Here is a 16,787-nt window from a genome sequence, read left to right as displayed (position 1 = left end):
TCTAGTTCTAGTATTTTATTATTCTATTCATTTAAAAAGTTCTAACAAAAATTATAGACATTTTTGTACTACTTAGGGTAGTGTACACAGCTACATTATTTCAAAATAAATGGCATTATTTCAAAATAACTTTGTCCGTATCTACACAGCAGCAAATTATTTCAAAATAATGTCAAAATACTATCAAACTGGAGGACTTCTTACTCTGACTCCTGTAACCCTCATTATACATGGAGTAAAGGAAATCAGATGAAGAGTGCTTAATTTCGAAATAAGTGCTGTGTAGACGCTTCCAATTTTGAAATAAGCTATCTGGAAATAAGCTACACAATTGATATAGCTCAATTTGCGTAACTTATTTTGAGTTAAGCCTTGCTGGGTAGGTACACCCTTACTGAACTGTAAGGGTGAGTTTAGCATACATCTGATTATGATCTCACTTACTCCTCTTATACATCTGTATGCCTTCATTTTTTGCAAAGCAAAAAGCAACTATTGTTGGGGAAATACCTATGAATCTAGCCAGGCAGAATGTGAGCTGTTTTCTGTGTTACAGAAAAATGATACAATTCATAGGGTTTCACTTAACTTAGCAAACTTCTCAAATAAGTCTACCACAATATTGATGAGCACAGGATGTGGTAGCTGCTGTTCTCTGCTTATAAAGCTTTTATTTCCTCTAAGGTCATGCCACAATCTCCGGCAAGTAAAGAAGTACCGTACATTTCAATCCCAAGAATGATTTAATAGTATGGGCAATACTCTGAAAGGAGAATGACTTTCACGGATTCAGATTCAGTAAATTCTGATGATTATTTTTATTTTGTGTCTAGAAAATAGGAAAAAAAAGTCTTTGAAGACATGGAAAAACCATGTATGATTTTAACAATTAAAGATCCTTCTCAACTCAGGACAGGTCCTACCAGGTGAAAGTTGAGGAACAAAAAAGAGGAAATGTGACCTGTTCTTGCTTGTGCTATGCCTGTTCCATTGCTAAACAGAAAGATCCAAGCCATACTGCTATTCATCAGCCACCAGTTATCAAGCTAAAAAATTGTAAGTGGGCTCACTGTCCTAGTCTCTGCTTGAGTAACTCAGGCTCTGTCAGCTCATGACAAAATGATATGTCTAAATGACACACTAGTCTGTAGTGTTCTACATTACATCTAGCTTTTTTTGCACCCACTGACTGATAACAGACTTGGTATGTATAATAAAGCATCATAGCACAAACCATATCAAGATGAATGGGACAATTCATGCTTTTATTTCAGGCTATCTGCAGACTCAGGAATATATATTGTAAGCAGGGCTTGAATAAACTCTCCCCTGATTTCTAGTGATGAGCTGGGAGAAAAATACTTCAGGTCCAGACCATATGTGAATAACACATCTACTCTGCCCAGGTATTCAGCAGACAGAGCTGCACTGCCAATTTAATCAAAATTGGCTGCTGATGGGTTGAAATCGCCTTAGAATTAACTGAAGGGAGTAATGAAATGTTGTAAACCTTATTGTATAAATACATGAAGCTAAACTGTGATTCACATGCCACTATTTAGGGAGTTACCCTCATGGGCAACATGTGAATCCCACATTCAGGGAGGCTAGCCCCAAGTCCTGCCTCTTTTGCATGAGGATCCTTCTCTAATCAGACCCTTCAATAGGCAGCCTGGCCCTGCCCCATTCCACCTCTTTTTCTCCCCCTCCCCATGCCGTCAGAAACTAGAGGGGCACTGAGATCCCCACCCTGGCCTGTCCAAGCCTCCTCAAGCCCTAGTCTACCTGCTTGCCAAGCCATTCTGAGCTCTAGCCTCCTGGAAGAGCTTTGAGCCCAACCCCAGGGGCTGCACCAAGGAGCATTAGCAGAAGTTTTGAGAGTCTTAACCTCCCCTGTAACAATATGTTTTTTCTGTAACCATATTGGAAAGCCTAAACTAAAGCCTTCTTCTGCAGCCAGACTGAAGAGCAGCAGCCATTAGCTGTAAAGCCTGGAGTCACATACTCACATTCCATCTAAATTGCATTAACATAGTGTCACATGAGGCTTGAGAAGGCAATCCTTTCTGAATGGCCCCCACTGTCACCAGATAAGAAACAGGTATCAAGATGGGTAAAGAAAACTTAGTTAACAACATTTCGTCTGGCAAGAAACTGTTTACCAATAAACTTAAAAAAACAACAAATGGTCTGGTAGCACTTTATAGACTAACAAAACATGTAGATGGTATCAGGACCTTTTGTGGGCACAGCTCACTTCTTCAGATGGACAGTGCTACCAGACCATTTGTTGTTTTTTTTAAGTTTATCCTGTACAGAATAATTGGGCTACCACCTGAAGCTTTTGTTTATCAATAGTTGTGGTTGTGGAATCCGCATTCCATGATTATTGTCCTCACTTTCCTATTGTTTGTCTGTATGATCTCTGTCTGGTTTGTAACTGTTTCTGTCTGCTGTATAATTAATTTTGCTAGGTGTGAATCAACTAAGGTGACGGGGAATGATTGGTTAGGTAATTCTCTTACAGTATGCTATGATTGGTTAGTAAAATTATACTAAAATTACTGGTTAAGGTAAAGCTAAGCAGCACTCAAGTTTCACTATAGACTATGGTTCAAAAAGAAGAAGGGAAGACCTGGAAGAACTCACTTCCAAGACACAGCCTAAGACCAGAGCTGCCAGGACTCCTCTGCATGACCATGATGTGCAGCAGCTAGGATTCAGAGAGACTGGCCTTGCTGAACAACAGGGGAAGTCTGCCTGCCTTTATCAGGATTGGTGAACATGATGCTGTATACTTAGCATGTGTATTCTGCTTGCTTGGGAATTGTCAATAAATAGAGAATAAGAATATTACTGTGTAAGGCTCTTTCAGTGGCAAAAGAGCTTTCAAAGCTGCAGGAAGTTACGCCCTGAGCCCTAGGAATTGAGTAAGGGTGGGTGTGTAAATTAACAGGGTTGCACCTTGAGCCCTAGGAACTGGGTAAAGGTGTGTGTCCCTAAAGTGTGGAAGGGATAGAGAAATTTGTGAGGGTAATACACCTCCCCCCCCCCCCATGCTCTCCCTCTACTGAACTACACTCTCTAAGCAAAAGATAGGGTCTCCAATGAATAGGAAACAAAAGCTGGGGGCAGGTGTTCCTACTGGGTAAAGTAGGCTCTGATTAAGAATCCTTAACACCATTTGCTCCATCCCCTCCCCAGCTCTAAAGCTGCGTCTAGACTGGTATGATTTTGCGCAAATACTTTTAATGGAAAAGTTTTTCTGTTAAAAGTATTTGTGCAAGAGAGCGTCTATACTGGCATGTGCCTTTGAGCAAAAGATGTGCTTTTGCGCAAAAGCATCCATGCCAGTGTAGACGCTCTCTTGCGCAAAAAAGCACCAATGGCCATTTTAGCCATCGGCCTTTCTTGCACAAGAAATCAACTTGGCTGTCTACACTGGCCCTCTTGCGCAAGAATACTTGCGCAAAAGGGCTTATCCCTGAGCGGGAGCATCAGAGTATTTGCGCAAGAACCACTGATTTTGCACAGTACAAAGTCAGTTGTTCTTGCGCAAATACTCACGGCCAGTGTAGACAGGCTTTTGCGCAAAATCTTGCCAGTCTAGATGCAGCTTACCTGTTTAAAGACAGCTGATTAGACACAATTAAGAGCCTTTGGTTGAAGTGATCAGTAGAGCTGCAATTGTTAATAATCAGGCCTAGCTGCTAAGCTTTAGACCTGCTGCAGGACAATATTGCCTGTTCCAACTGTGAATATGTGAACATTGAGCAGTGGAGGGAAAGGGAAATAGTATGCTAACAAGGAGTTTATTCATTGGCAACTGAGAAAAAGGACATTGCCTAATGCACTGGGAACTTGGATTGGCTTATGATAATATGTTTTTAACTTGTTTGTGGGTTTTTCCTTAAACTAATGCTTGGCTCTCTTTCCCTTTTATTAAAAGGGCTCATTTGCCATGCACAGACTTAATGCTTGGGAGAGGAGAAGTATTGCCTCTCAAAGGTGCCTACGGATGATAAATGTTCTCAGATTACTAGGTGGCGTCTTGAGCAGATTCTGTGACATAGTGTTAGGAGGAACCCCTACATATTAAATCTGTCCATTGTTGCTGGTGACTTGCACCTGGCAGAAGGGTTACAGAATGAGTACTTTCAGACAACAGAGGTGCCTTGTTGGACTAGGAAGGCCACCGAGAAGGAGCTTTCAAGTACCTAAAAGAGTGCTAAAAGGAGAAGGGAAAAAATGTTCTCCTTAACTTCTGATGATAGGACAAGAAGCACTGGGCTTAATTTGCAACAAGGGAGGTTTAGGTTGGACATTAGGGAAAAACTTCCTAACTGTCAGGATAGATAAGTACTAGAATAAATTGCTTGGGGAGATTGTTTTAATCTCCAGCTATGTCTACACTTCACGGCTATTTCAGGACACCAATATCCTGAAAGAGTTACCCCATATCTACACAAACTGCCTGTTATTTTGAAATATTTTTAAAATAACAGTCACACTATTCTGGCATCCCTGGAACCCTCATTCCACGAGGGTTAAGGGATGTTTCAAAATAGCATGTTATTTTGAAATTTGGTGCTGTGTAGATGTGCCAAATTTCAAAACAAGCTATTTCAAAATAGAGTTGAAATAAGATACACAAATTGTGTATTTTATGTTGAGTATAGGGTTCTGTGTAGACACATCCTCCATCACTGGAGATATTTAACAGCAGGTTAGATGAACCCTTGTCAGGAATGATCCAAATACTTCTTGGTCCTGCTGCAAGTGCAAGGGACTAGACTTGATGCCTCTCAAAGTCCCTTCCAGTTCTAGTATTCTATGATTTTATGCTAGTAGCTCATGCAACTTGTGGAAGCCATTTCTGTAGCTAAGTGAAGGAGAGGGTGTGGCTGAGATGTCCTTTAGATTTAAAATATCAGAACCCACAAATCACCTTCCCCCAGTTGTCTGCTCACAAGCATGACCTGCAATCCTTTTATCTCCCCCATTTCTCCCAAGTGCTTCTGCTCACTAGCTGAGAGGAGAAAACTGGACACAATACTCCAGCTGAGACTTAATCAGCATAGAGTATGATTAACCTAACTGACCTGGAAACATCAGGAATCCTTCATCTAGGAAACAAGTCTGTAATAGGCCCAGATTCTCAAAGATATTTAGATGCCTAATTACCATGGTGAGGCAATTATCTTCTGAGGGAGATGGAGGCACCCATCTGTTGCCCTGACATGTCATCTTGGGAGGTATGCTGCCTGCCAGGGGCTCATATTTGAGACGTTACAGAGGCATTGGCAAGGATTATCCTGCCCTCTGACTACTACCCCATGCTACTCATCCATGTAGGCACTAATGATACTGCGAGGTCTGAGACTGAGTGGATCAAGAGTGACTACAGGGCTCTGGGAGTATGGGTGAAGGAGTTTGGAGTGCAGGTGGTATTCTCTTTAGTCCTTCCTGTCAAAGGTAGGGGCCCAGGCAGAGACAGGTGCATCCTGGAGGTGAATGCCTATCTGAGAAGATGGTGTTGCCAGGAGGTCTTTGGCTTCTTCGACCACGGGAGGTTATTCCAAAAAAGACTGCTAAGCAGGGATAGTGTTGAACTTTCGAGAAAGGGGAAGAGCGTATTTAGAAGCAGAGTGGCTAACCTAGTGAGGAGTGCTTTAAACTTTGTTTGACAGGGGCAGGTAAGACCACAGGTAAGTGTAGAACATGGAAACCTGGAAGATGGGTCAGAAATGGGAGGGAGCATGGACAGGAGTGTGTGCTAAAATAGCAGAAAAAAAGAACAAGGCAGAACTGGAGGCAAGCTCAGATCAGTACCTTAGATGCCTATATATAAATGCAAGAAGCATGGGTAATAAGCAGGAAGAACTTGAAGTGCTAATAAATAAATACAACTATGAAATTGTTGCTATCACAGAGATTTGGTGGGATAATACACACAATTGGAAAATTGATATCTAAGGGTACGGCTTACTCAGGAAGGAGAGGTGGGAAAAAAGGAGGAGGTGTTGCCTTATATATTAAAAATGTATATACTTGGACTGAGGTGGAGATGGACATAGGAGACAGACATGTTAAGAATCTCTGGATTAGGTTAAAAGAGGTAAAAAACCAAAGGTGATGTCATGCTAGGGGTCTACAACAGACCATGTACCCAGGTAGAAGGAGTGAATGAAGTTTTTTTTAAAACAACTAATAAAATCATCCAAAGTGCAGGATTTGGTGGTGATGAGGGTCTTCCACTATACAGACATATGTTGGGAAACTAACACAGCAGGGCACTATCCAGTAAGTTCTTGGACTGCATTGAAGACAACTTTTTATTTCAGATGGTTGAAAAAGCTACTGGGGGGAAGCTGTTCTAGATTTGATTTTAACGAATAGGGAGGAACTAGTTGAGAATTTGAAAGTGAAAGACAGAGTGGGTTAAAATGATCATGAAATCATAGAGTTCATGATTCTAAGAAATGGTAGAAGGGAGAACAGCAAAGTAGAAACAATGGTTTTCAGGAAGGCAGATTTTGGTAATCTCAGGGTATGTCTACACTACCGCCCTGGTTCAAACTAGGGTGGTTAATGTAGGCAACCAGAGTTGCAAATGAAGCCCAGGATTTGAATTTCCCGGGCTTCATTTGCATATTGCCGGACGCCGCCATTTTTAAATGTCCGCTAGTTCGGACTCCGTGCCCGCGGCTACACGCGGCATGAACTAGGTAGTTCGGATGAGGCTTCCTATTCCGAACTACCGGTACAGCTCGGTACAGAGAGCTGATAGGTAAGGTCCCATGGGAAGCAAGACTAAAGAAAAAACAACTGAAGAGAGTTAGCAATTTTTCAGAGAGACATTATTAAGGGCTCAAAAGCAAGCTATTCTGCTGTGTAGGAAAGATAGAAAGTATGGCAAAAGGCCACATTGGCTTAACCAGGAGAACGTTCCTTTTTTATTTTTAAATCATGCGTCATATAATAAGTGGAAACTAGGACAAATGACAAAGGATGAATATAAGCACACAATGCAGATATGCAGGGGCAAGATTAGAAAAGCAAAAGCACAAAAAGAGCTCAAACTAGCTACAGCCATAAAGGGAAACATGAAGACTTTTTATAAATATATTAGAAGCAAGAGGAAGATCAAGGACAGGGTAGGCCCATTGCTCAGTGAAGAGGGAGAAACAGTAACAGGAAACCTGGATATGGCAGAAGTGCTTAATGACTTCTTTGTTTCGGTCTTCACTAAGAAGTCTGATGATGAAGGGATGCCTAACATAGTGAATGCTAGTGGGAAGGGCGTAGGTTTAGAAGATAAGATAAAAAAAAGAACAAGTTAAAAACCACGTTAGAAAAGTTAGATTTCTACAAATCACCAGGGCCTTGATGAAATGCATCCTGGAATACTCAAGGAGCTGATAGAGGAGGTATCTGAGCCATTAGCTATGATCTTGAAAAAATCATGGAAGACAGGAGAGATTCCAGAAAACTGGAAAAGGACAAATATAGTACCCATCTATAAAAAGGGAAATAAGAACAACCCTGGAAACTACAGACCAGTCAGTTTAACTTCTGTGCCAGGAAAGATAATGGAGCAAGTAATTAAGGAATTCATCTGCAAACACCTGGAAGATAATACGGTGATAGGTAACAGCCAGCATGGATTTGTAAAGAACAAATCATATCAAACCAATCTGCTAGCTTTCTTCGATAGGATAATGAGTCTTGTGGATAAGGGAGAAGTGGTGGACATGGTATATCTAAACTTCAGTAAGGCATTTGATATGGTCTGGCATGACCTTCTTATCAATAAACTAAGCAAATACAACTAAGATGGGGCTATTGTAAGGTGGGTGCATAACTGGCTGGCTGGCTAACCATTCTCAGGGTATGTCTACACTACAGCGCTATTTCGAATTAACTTAATTCAAATTAGTTAATTCGAAATAAGCTAATTCAAAATAATGCATCTATACTCAAAAACTACTTTGAAATAGCACTTTTCTAATTTGAAATAGCACATCCACATTGAGTGAACCCTGAATCAAAGGTAAGGCTGTCCAGAACCAGTGCTGGCAGGGCATCAGGGTCGGACTTAGTGTGTGGGTCTGCTGCCTCAGGCTATCCGAGGTCTGTGCTTAAAGGGACCCTACCCCCCCCTCCCCATCCTGGACAGACAGTTCTCAGGTTTCTCTGAAGCATTTGTGTCTCGGAGTGCTCTGTTTGCCCTCACTCGAGGCACCACGGCACTCTGCAAAATGGAACCAGACCTGCCCCCGGGAACTCTGCTGCATCTCATGGACATCCAGGAGGACCACTGAGGGGCTGTCAGGATCCAGAGGGCCCTGTGGGAGAGCTTCCACCCGGAGAAGCGCTAACAGTCTCCCTGGTCTACCCCACTGGGGGCTTGTGCCCCATTCCTCCCTCTTGTCCTTCCACTTATCCTTCCCTAGCCCCCTCATTCCTGATGTCAAATAAAATGCACTTTTGTCTCAAAAATATAAACTCTGTTTATTTAACAAAACTGGGCTGGGGGATGAAACTCTGGGGAGATTGGGAAGGGCGGCAGGAGAGAGGAGGAGAAAAGGTGGGAGAGGGGAGGGGGAAAACTTGTAGGAGGGAGCTGGACGGGGGAAGCAAGGGGAAGAAGGGGGAGGGAAAGCTCAACACTCAGGGGTGGGGGTCTCACTGGGACAACTGCCTCCCAGCACCGCGGCCTCAGCATCCCCGGGAGGATGGGGAGGAGGGTGCGGAGGTTGAGGTGGGGGGTGTGGAGGTTGAGGAGGAAGAGGTGGGGGTGGAGGGCAGGAGTGGGAAGAGGAACAGTAGCTGGCGGGGGCAGCAGATGCAGGACCAGAACGGGGCAGCATGCTCTGCACCAGGGCCTGCAGATGGTGACAGATGGCATGACCCTGGGCAAGCAGCTCTCATTGGAACTCCTGGTCGTCCTGAGCCTGCTGCTCCATGATCTGGATCTGGGCTCGCAGGGGCTGCAGGTGCTGCTCTCGGTACCTCTGATGCATGGTGCTGGTTCTGCTGAGGCCGTGGGTGCCTCAATGAGGTCCATGATCTCTGCACCTGTCCAGGTGGGTGCATGCCCCTAGGTGCTAGGGGACTGGGCAGGGGATGGCTGGCTGCCACAGGCTGCCATTGTGCGGCCACTGGGTGAGGGGCTGCAGCTCCTGGCAGGCCTGGCTCTTGCATGTGCCCAGTGGCCAGACTCTAACCCTTTAAGGGCCCTGGGGCTTGGGGAAAGGAGAGGAGTTTTCCTGCTTTAGCCCAGAGTGGCCACCAGGGGAAACTGGGAAGGGCTGGAGGCCCCCTATTTTGAATTAAGTGTCTACACAGCACTTAATTTGAATTAGCTATTTCAAATTTGGCATTACTCCTCGTAGAATGAGGTTTACCAAATTCGATATAAGCACTCTGCTTATATTCGAAATAGCGGTTTACATGTATAGATCCTATTGAAGTTAATTCGAAATAACAGTTGTTACTGTAATAAACAACTGTTATTTCGAATTAACTTTGTAGTGTAGACATACCCTCAGAGAGTAGTTATTAATGGTTCACAATTCTGCTGGTAGGGCATAACAAGTGGTGTTTCTCAGGGGTCTGTTTTGGGATCGGTTCTGTTCAATATCTTCATCAATTATTTAGATATTGGCATCGAGAGTATGATTATTAAATTTGCAGATGATACCAAGCTGGGAGGGGTTGCAACTGCTTTGGAGTATAGGATCATAATTCAAAATGATCTGGACAAAGTGGAGAAATGATCTGAGGTAAATAGAATGAAGTTTAATAAGGACAAATGCAAAGTGCTCCATTTAGGAAGGAAGAATCAGTGTCACACATACAGAATGGGAAACGACTGTCTAGGATGGAGTACTGCAGAAAGAGATCTAGGGGTCATAGTAAACCACAAGCTAAATGTGAGTCAAAAGTGTTATGATTTTGAAAAATAAGCAAACGTGATTCCAGGGTGCATTAAGAGGAGTGTTGTGAGCAAGACACGAGAAGTTATTCTTCCACTCTACTCTGCACTGATTAGGCCTCAGTTAGAGTATTTTGTCCAGTTTTGGGCACCACATTTCAAGAAAAACGTGGAGAAATTGGAGAAGGTCCAGAGAAGAGCAACAAGAATAACTAAATGTCTAGAGAACATGAGGTATGAAGGAAGACTGAAAGAACCGGGCTTGTTTAGTTTGGAAAGGAAGAGACTGAGAGGGGACAGGATAGCAGTTTTCAGGTATCTAAAAGGGTGACACAAGGAGGAGTGAGAAAAAATTGTTCTCCTTGGCCTCTAAGGATAGGACAAGAAGCAATGGAATTAAACTGCAGCAAGGGAGGTTTAGGTTGGACATTAGGAAAAACTTCCTAACTGTCAGGGTGCTTAAACACTGGAATAAGTTGCCTAGGGAGATTGTGGAATCTCCATCTCTGGAGATATTTAAGAGTAGGTTAGATAAATGTCTATCAGGGATGGTCTAGACAGTACTGGGTCCTGCCATGAGGGCAGGGGACTGGACTCAATGACCTCTCGAGATCCCTTAAGTTCTAATGTTCTGTGATTCTATGAGGCACTGGTGTTTCTTCTTCTGATTGCACAACAGACTAAAGGGACAAAAGAGAGGGAAGGCCAATGACAGTAAGACAATTTGAGCCAATCTCTGTATGTGCTAAAAGTTATGTTTCTGACTAATAATCAGTTTGCCCCTCACAGTGTTCCACAAACAATTGAATATGAGGTGGCTAGATAGAGTAGCAACATAATATTGATATATCCCAAAATCATACCCTGTCACTTTTATGAATACTCACAATGAAATGTTAAATTTAAATCTAACCTTGAAAATCAGCTGCTTTAAAAGTAAAAACTCCTCTCATAAAAAGCATGGTATGTTTTTATTACACTTAGTCCAATGGATCATTTAGTCTAAAAGAGCGAGCGAGCCTGCCTGCTTCACTTCTTTCCCTCTTTCATTCCTTCCTTCTCTCACACACACACTTTAAAAAAACAAGCCCCTTGCTTTGACCTTCATTTGTTCTTCACAGCTGAAATAAATGGTTAATCTCTCAAGGGAGCATGCATGCTATTTGTTATTGATTTTATAGCTCAATAACAGAGCAGTGCTGTGAACAGGTTGGTATCAGATTAGGAAACAACCACTTAGAAGGAGACACCAGCTGTGCACTTGTGATAAATTACATTTTTTCCTATGAATTTTATACCTAGTTATAGCTAGTTTACAGGATTTGATACCATATGGGCTGCCTGCTGGTGAGGTAACAGTCACACACAAAAAATCTTCCATGGTTAAGGAAGCAACCCCCTTTTTGGAGGCCTTTTTTTTTTTTTTTTTTTTTTGGAATAGTATATCATAATCAGGGCTTTGGGAATCATGAAAGCTTTGGCATCCACCACTGCTTTCTGGATTTACCACAGACGTGAGGTTGTATAAAACAGGATACACAAATGGCAAATGTGATAACATTAACATGCAGACAACTTGGAACCAATGTGTACTAAAAACAAGGATTTTTTAAAAAAGCATATATGTAATAAATGGCTTCATTGGCTTGGGAGGTGTGCAGAGGAAAAAATCTCTGAGGTTGCATACAGCAAAAAAGAACCTCAAAGTAAATATTGAATTGCTTTTCACAAATCACTCATGCAGCATAGTGATTGCCATTAAACTCTTTACAATTGTCATTTGTAAGAAATAAAAATTATCCGGGGATTTGCAAAATACAGGGATAAGGTTAATTAGACAAAAGATAAAATTGTAAGGATTTTAATGGCAACCACTGTGTCAGAGCAGAGAAGGCAGCTCACAAATCTAGTTTGCAAAGTACAGAAATTCATAGCTTTTCACTTGATTCCAATACTTTAAAAGCATATATGCATTACAGAAATCCATACTTTGGGGTTATATAGGTGAATATATGTAATATGTAGGCTGAAATTAGCCTTATTGTAAACATGTGAGAAGCGTCACTGAATTCAATGTAATTATTTCTCCTCTAAGACAGCGGGACTACTCACATACTCCAAATTAGGCACATGGTATAACAGTTCAATGGGGATTACTTCTCCAATTTACACTGGTGTAAATTATAAGTAACTCCCTGGAAGTAAATAGAGAAATAAGTGCTAATGTAAAACCAGTGTGGGATTAGAATCAGACCCCCTAGACTTCAACAGTGGAACATCACAAAGTGTATTGTTAGCCCCCATTGAAGTCAGTTGTAAAGTGACTATTAACTTCAGCAGACCCAGGATTTCACCCTTGACACTTACATCAGCTTAAATGAGAGCAGAATTTTGTTATCTCAAGGATGGACCAGTTGGATAATATATCAAAAAGTAATTTTGTTTATCAAGTAAACTGTCTTTGATTTAAAGGTGATTTTAACTAATTATAACATGGTGAGGAACTTTTGGGGGGGGGGTGAAGGCCACTGAACAACAGAAAAATCAGTCAGGGGCCACACACAAGTGAGAAGCAAAAGGCTATCTCTAGACTGCAGAGTTATATTGGAAAAAGATATGCAAATTGCAAATGGCAATTTGAGAATATTTTTTTCTGGATTTTTTTCAGAAGAGGCTTTTCCAAAATTTGGCCCATCTACACAGGGCCAAATTTCGGAAAAACCTCCTCTTTTGGAACATCCCTAATTCCTCATACAATGAGAAATATAGAGATGCTGAAAGAACACATCCGCTTTTTCAGAAACTGTTTTGAAAATGCAGACATGTTCCTTGAACATGGCATAGCTTTTCTCGGATACCTTGGGTATCCCAGAAAAGCTCTTCAGTATAGACATAGCCAAAGGAAAAAAAAATCCTCACTAACCTGGCCCCAAAGTGAGAAGAAGAAGAAAAAAACCAATCAAATATGTGGCCCCCAACCGAGAAGCAGAAAAAAAAGAGACACTCCCCTCCCCTTGAGCTCTAGCCCCACATAGTGGTGGGACACTCTGGTTCAGGACCAGTGGCAGATTAACTCTTCTGGGAGCCTGGAGCTAGTAGATTTTATGAGACACACCCACAGACTCTGGGGTGGGGCCAATGATGAGGGGTTTAGTGTGCAGGAGGGTGCTGCCAGGGAGCAGGCATGGGTGTCTCTGCTGGGTCTGGGCAGGACGAAGGGTGCAGGAGTGGGCTGGGGATGTGGTTTGGATGGGAGGTAGGGTGCAGCAGCAGGGTGAGGGGTGCAGGGTTTGGTCAGGAGGGGACAGAGGAGTAATAGGGGACAGAGATTCTCTGCATTGCTGTGCCAAGTTGCTTCCTCCTCCATGCCAAGCAGAGCCCACAGGCTAGATGAGGACCATGGGCCATAGGTTTGCCATTCCTGAATTATAGATTTCCGAACCACTTCATAGGATACAAACCTAACTTTGAGGCTAAATATTAGATGTTCACAAGCATAAAGGAAAGCCAAATCTGTTTTACTAAAGCGTGATGATGCAATCTTCATTTACAATTTCACATATATTTTATCCCATACAGTCCACGTCCTATTCCTCCTTCTCCCCCTTCCCTGTCCAAACTTTTCATCCTAGACCAAATTTTTCTCACCCATTAAGGTTCCTCATCCCAGTGGCTTTGCCTAGGCAACCCTGGTCTCTCCTCTTGAGCTTCCCATTTGAGTCCTAGTCCTCCCCATCATATATATCACTTCTCTCTGCTAGATATATATATGATCACTTCTATTGCAGGTTAGATATGTATTATAATAATTGAGAACTGTTTTTTAAAATATCAGGTATCCATTTTTTTGTTACTCTACACAAGGAAATGCCACTTTAAAGAAATCCTGGTAGTTGAGACAATGTTTCAGGAGCACAGCTTTTTTTCTTCAATTTTTCTGTTTTTCAATAATCATCAGCATATTTCTGTAATGGGGGACAAGGGGAAGGTTTTCATTAAAGGCACAGTTGCTTCTGCAACAGCCACTAAAATTTCCTAGTCCTAGCATTCCAGTTCCTCCCACAGTTCTGGACTGAGACCTTGAATTTAACATAATTTAACACCCTTTTCTACTTAATGCTGCCAGTGGAAGTGAGCATGCTTAGGAACTCTCAGGACTGAGGTGCTGGCAGTGCTTTCCCTGGAGTTTCAGTGTTTATTCTGGGGAATTCTCTTTCTGGCTATGTCTAGACTGCAGAACTTTTCCTGGATACTTTTCCGAAAAAGCAGAAGTGTTCTTTCGGCATCCCTGTATTCCTTGGTGAGAGGAATAAGGGATGTTCCAAAAGAGGATTTTTTTCTGATATTTTACCCTGTGTAGATTAGCCAAATTTTGGAAAAGCCTCTTTTGGAAAAAAAAGTGGAAAAAGATACGCAAATTGAAATTGCGATTCGCAATTTGCGTATCTTTTTCCAACTCTTCTCGGCAGTGTAGCCACAGCATTTGTCTCTTTTCTTGAAGGTGACAGAAAAAAAATCATGACAACTAGACATGACAAATTTCAGAGAAGTTTTGAATTTAAATACCCTTTCATAAAATATAGATATTATTGGAATAACCAGAGCAAATTGTGACATTGCACAAGGGCAGGTCATAGTTATCATGGTTCAGTATCTTGGAGAAGCTGCATAAGGCCTCCTATTTGACTTATTACATTTCTGAAGTGAAATAAAATATTAGGCCTCTAATTTTTTAAATTTAAATCCCATTAGTAAGTAACCCCGAAGGCCCCACTTCTCACCTAGTGAATAAACCATGATCATATCTTTCGCCTTAGCTAAAATGAACAATCTGCTCTTTTATAAAAAGAAATACAAAAACATACCTCTACGTAACTTTGAACTGTGAATCAGCCTTGGGAGCTCTCATTAAAAGCTCCATAAATTTAAATCTCAGAACGCCTTCTCTGTTTTCTCCAGATTGTATCATGAGAATCCTTGCAATGACCTGAAGCCAAACAAGAAAACAGAGCATTATTTTTGTTACAATCTGAGAAACAGGTATGGTCTGAGTATAGGCATAGGAGGGAAGCCTACTTACAAATTTAGTTTTCACACTTAACTCCTTCTCTTGCAGAAAAGAAATCTTTCTCTTACTGTTCTAACTCTTTTCACTCATTGGTAAACTGGGATTATAATGTGTGCTAATTGCTCAGTGTTGTGTGGTAGGGTTTAATATTTGAAAGCAATGCTATATGTCAAGAGTTTTATTTATTTAAGCCCAAACATAATGGGAACTGTGCATTATGGAGGTAGAGGAACATATCAACTACTGAAAAAAAAATTGAGTCATGTTTTGCACAAAACTATTGAATCTAATGTGATAGGCAAACACCATGTGAAAAGGTTCCCCATCTCCAGTGCAAAATTTAAGAAAATATTTTGCCTCATTCAAGCACAACACAACTTTGAAGTCAATGTTCAAATATGCATTTATGCACATTTTTAAGACTAGTTTTTGTTCTCAAACTGGGATCCATGGAAAACCTTTTGGTGTGCAGACTTTTGGAGAAGCCAGCTAGAGGGTGGGAAAGAACTGGAATGTTGCATGTGGAGGTAATCCATGAAAAGAGCTCTCTCTCCAACTTACAAATGATTCACAGAATGAAATGTTATGTATTTTCTTTATCAAGTTTTTTTCTCTGTATTTCTCAGAATGCTTCCATATGAGCTTTAATATCTTACCCTGCAGGTAAAGCAGGATTATTCACATGCATGAAAGTGTGACCTGAGCCTTAGATATGACTTAATTTGAGTAAGGATGGTAGACTATAGCTCTGTAATAGCAGTCCCCAACAAAATACATACTGTTCCGCCTATCAAATGGTGCCCTAATGAAGTTTATATTTCTCTAGTATGTATGTGAAAGGGAGGATTTAGTGGGTGCATACTGCAGTCATTCTTCCATTATGCTTTTGTAAAGCAAAAAATAGTTCTCTATATGCAATAACAAAAGTGAAGTAATCAAGGGAGTCACAAGGGGAGAGATCTGGTGATTAATTCCACAGTGTCCCCGGGGTGCTCATTTGTCATGGGACTCATTCACGGCTAAACTGACAGGGAAGTAGTTTAAGGTCTTTTTTGTTTTGTAAAGTGAGCTTGTCACATAAAAGGTACAAGAGGTTTTCAATTTAAAAGAATAAAAGAACCCTTTGGAGAATCCATTTTTGTTGTTTTTTCGCCCTCCTGAAAAAAAGCACTCAGAATAATATAAAAAATCATCAATAATTATATAATAATGCACTACTTTGCTATTCCTGAATGCCTTTCATCCAGAGATCTCAAACAGCTTTTAAAACCTTAAACTCACTGTGACTCTGGGAGTCAAGCACATATTATTACTGGCGGTGTGTAAAGAATTCTAAGTGATTCAACCCCTTCCCCAAATTTAAACTTTTAATTTGAATGTTCAAAAACATCCCAAATGCATGATATTAGGGGGGGTTTCAGTTCAAGTGAAGGAACCTCTTTCACTCTAAAAAGACTCTTACCTGGAGAGCTGGTTGGAAAATGTTGACTCAGTCAAGTTCAGTGTTTCGCTGTAGATTTGACAACACTTTTATCAAAACACAGTTTTCCTAGAACAGGGAGCTGTGAGCCCCCAGAGTCCCAGCTAAGGTCAGGTCTCATTGCTAGGCACCCCACTCAAGCAGGAATTCTCAGGGCTTCTAGGAACCCTGCTGAAGACCTGAGGGCCTGAACATCCAAGGGCTGGAGCTCAGTGGCAATCTGAATCTTTGGACATAACCTGTCAGTTAAATGTGTTATAATAAAACAGGAGGAATGAGACTACAGGGGGTATGAAATA

Source organism: Pelodiscus sinensis, chromosome 2, assembly GCF_052426305.1.
Source record: "Pelodiscus sinensis isolate ZL-2025 chromosome 2, ASM5242630v1, whole genome shotgun sequence".
NCBI classification, from domain to species: Eukaryota; Metazoa; Chordata; order Testudines; family Trionychidae; genus Pelodiscus; species Pelodiscus sinensis.
This window is presented reverse-complemented; position numbering follows the sequence as displayed.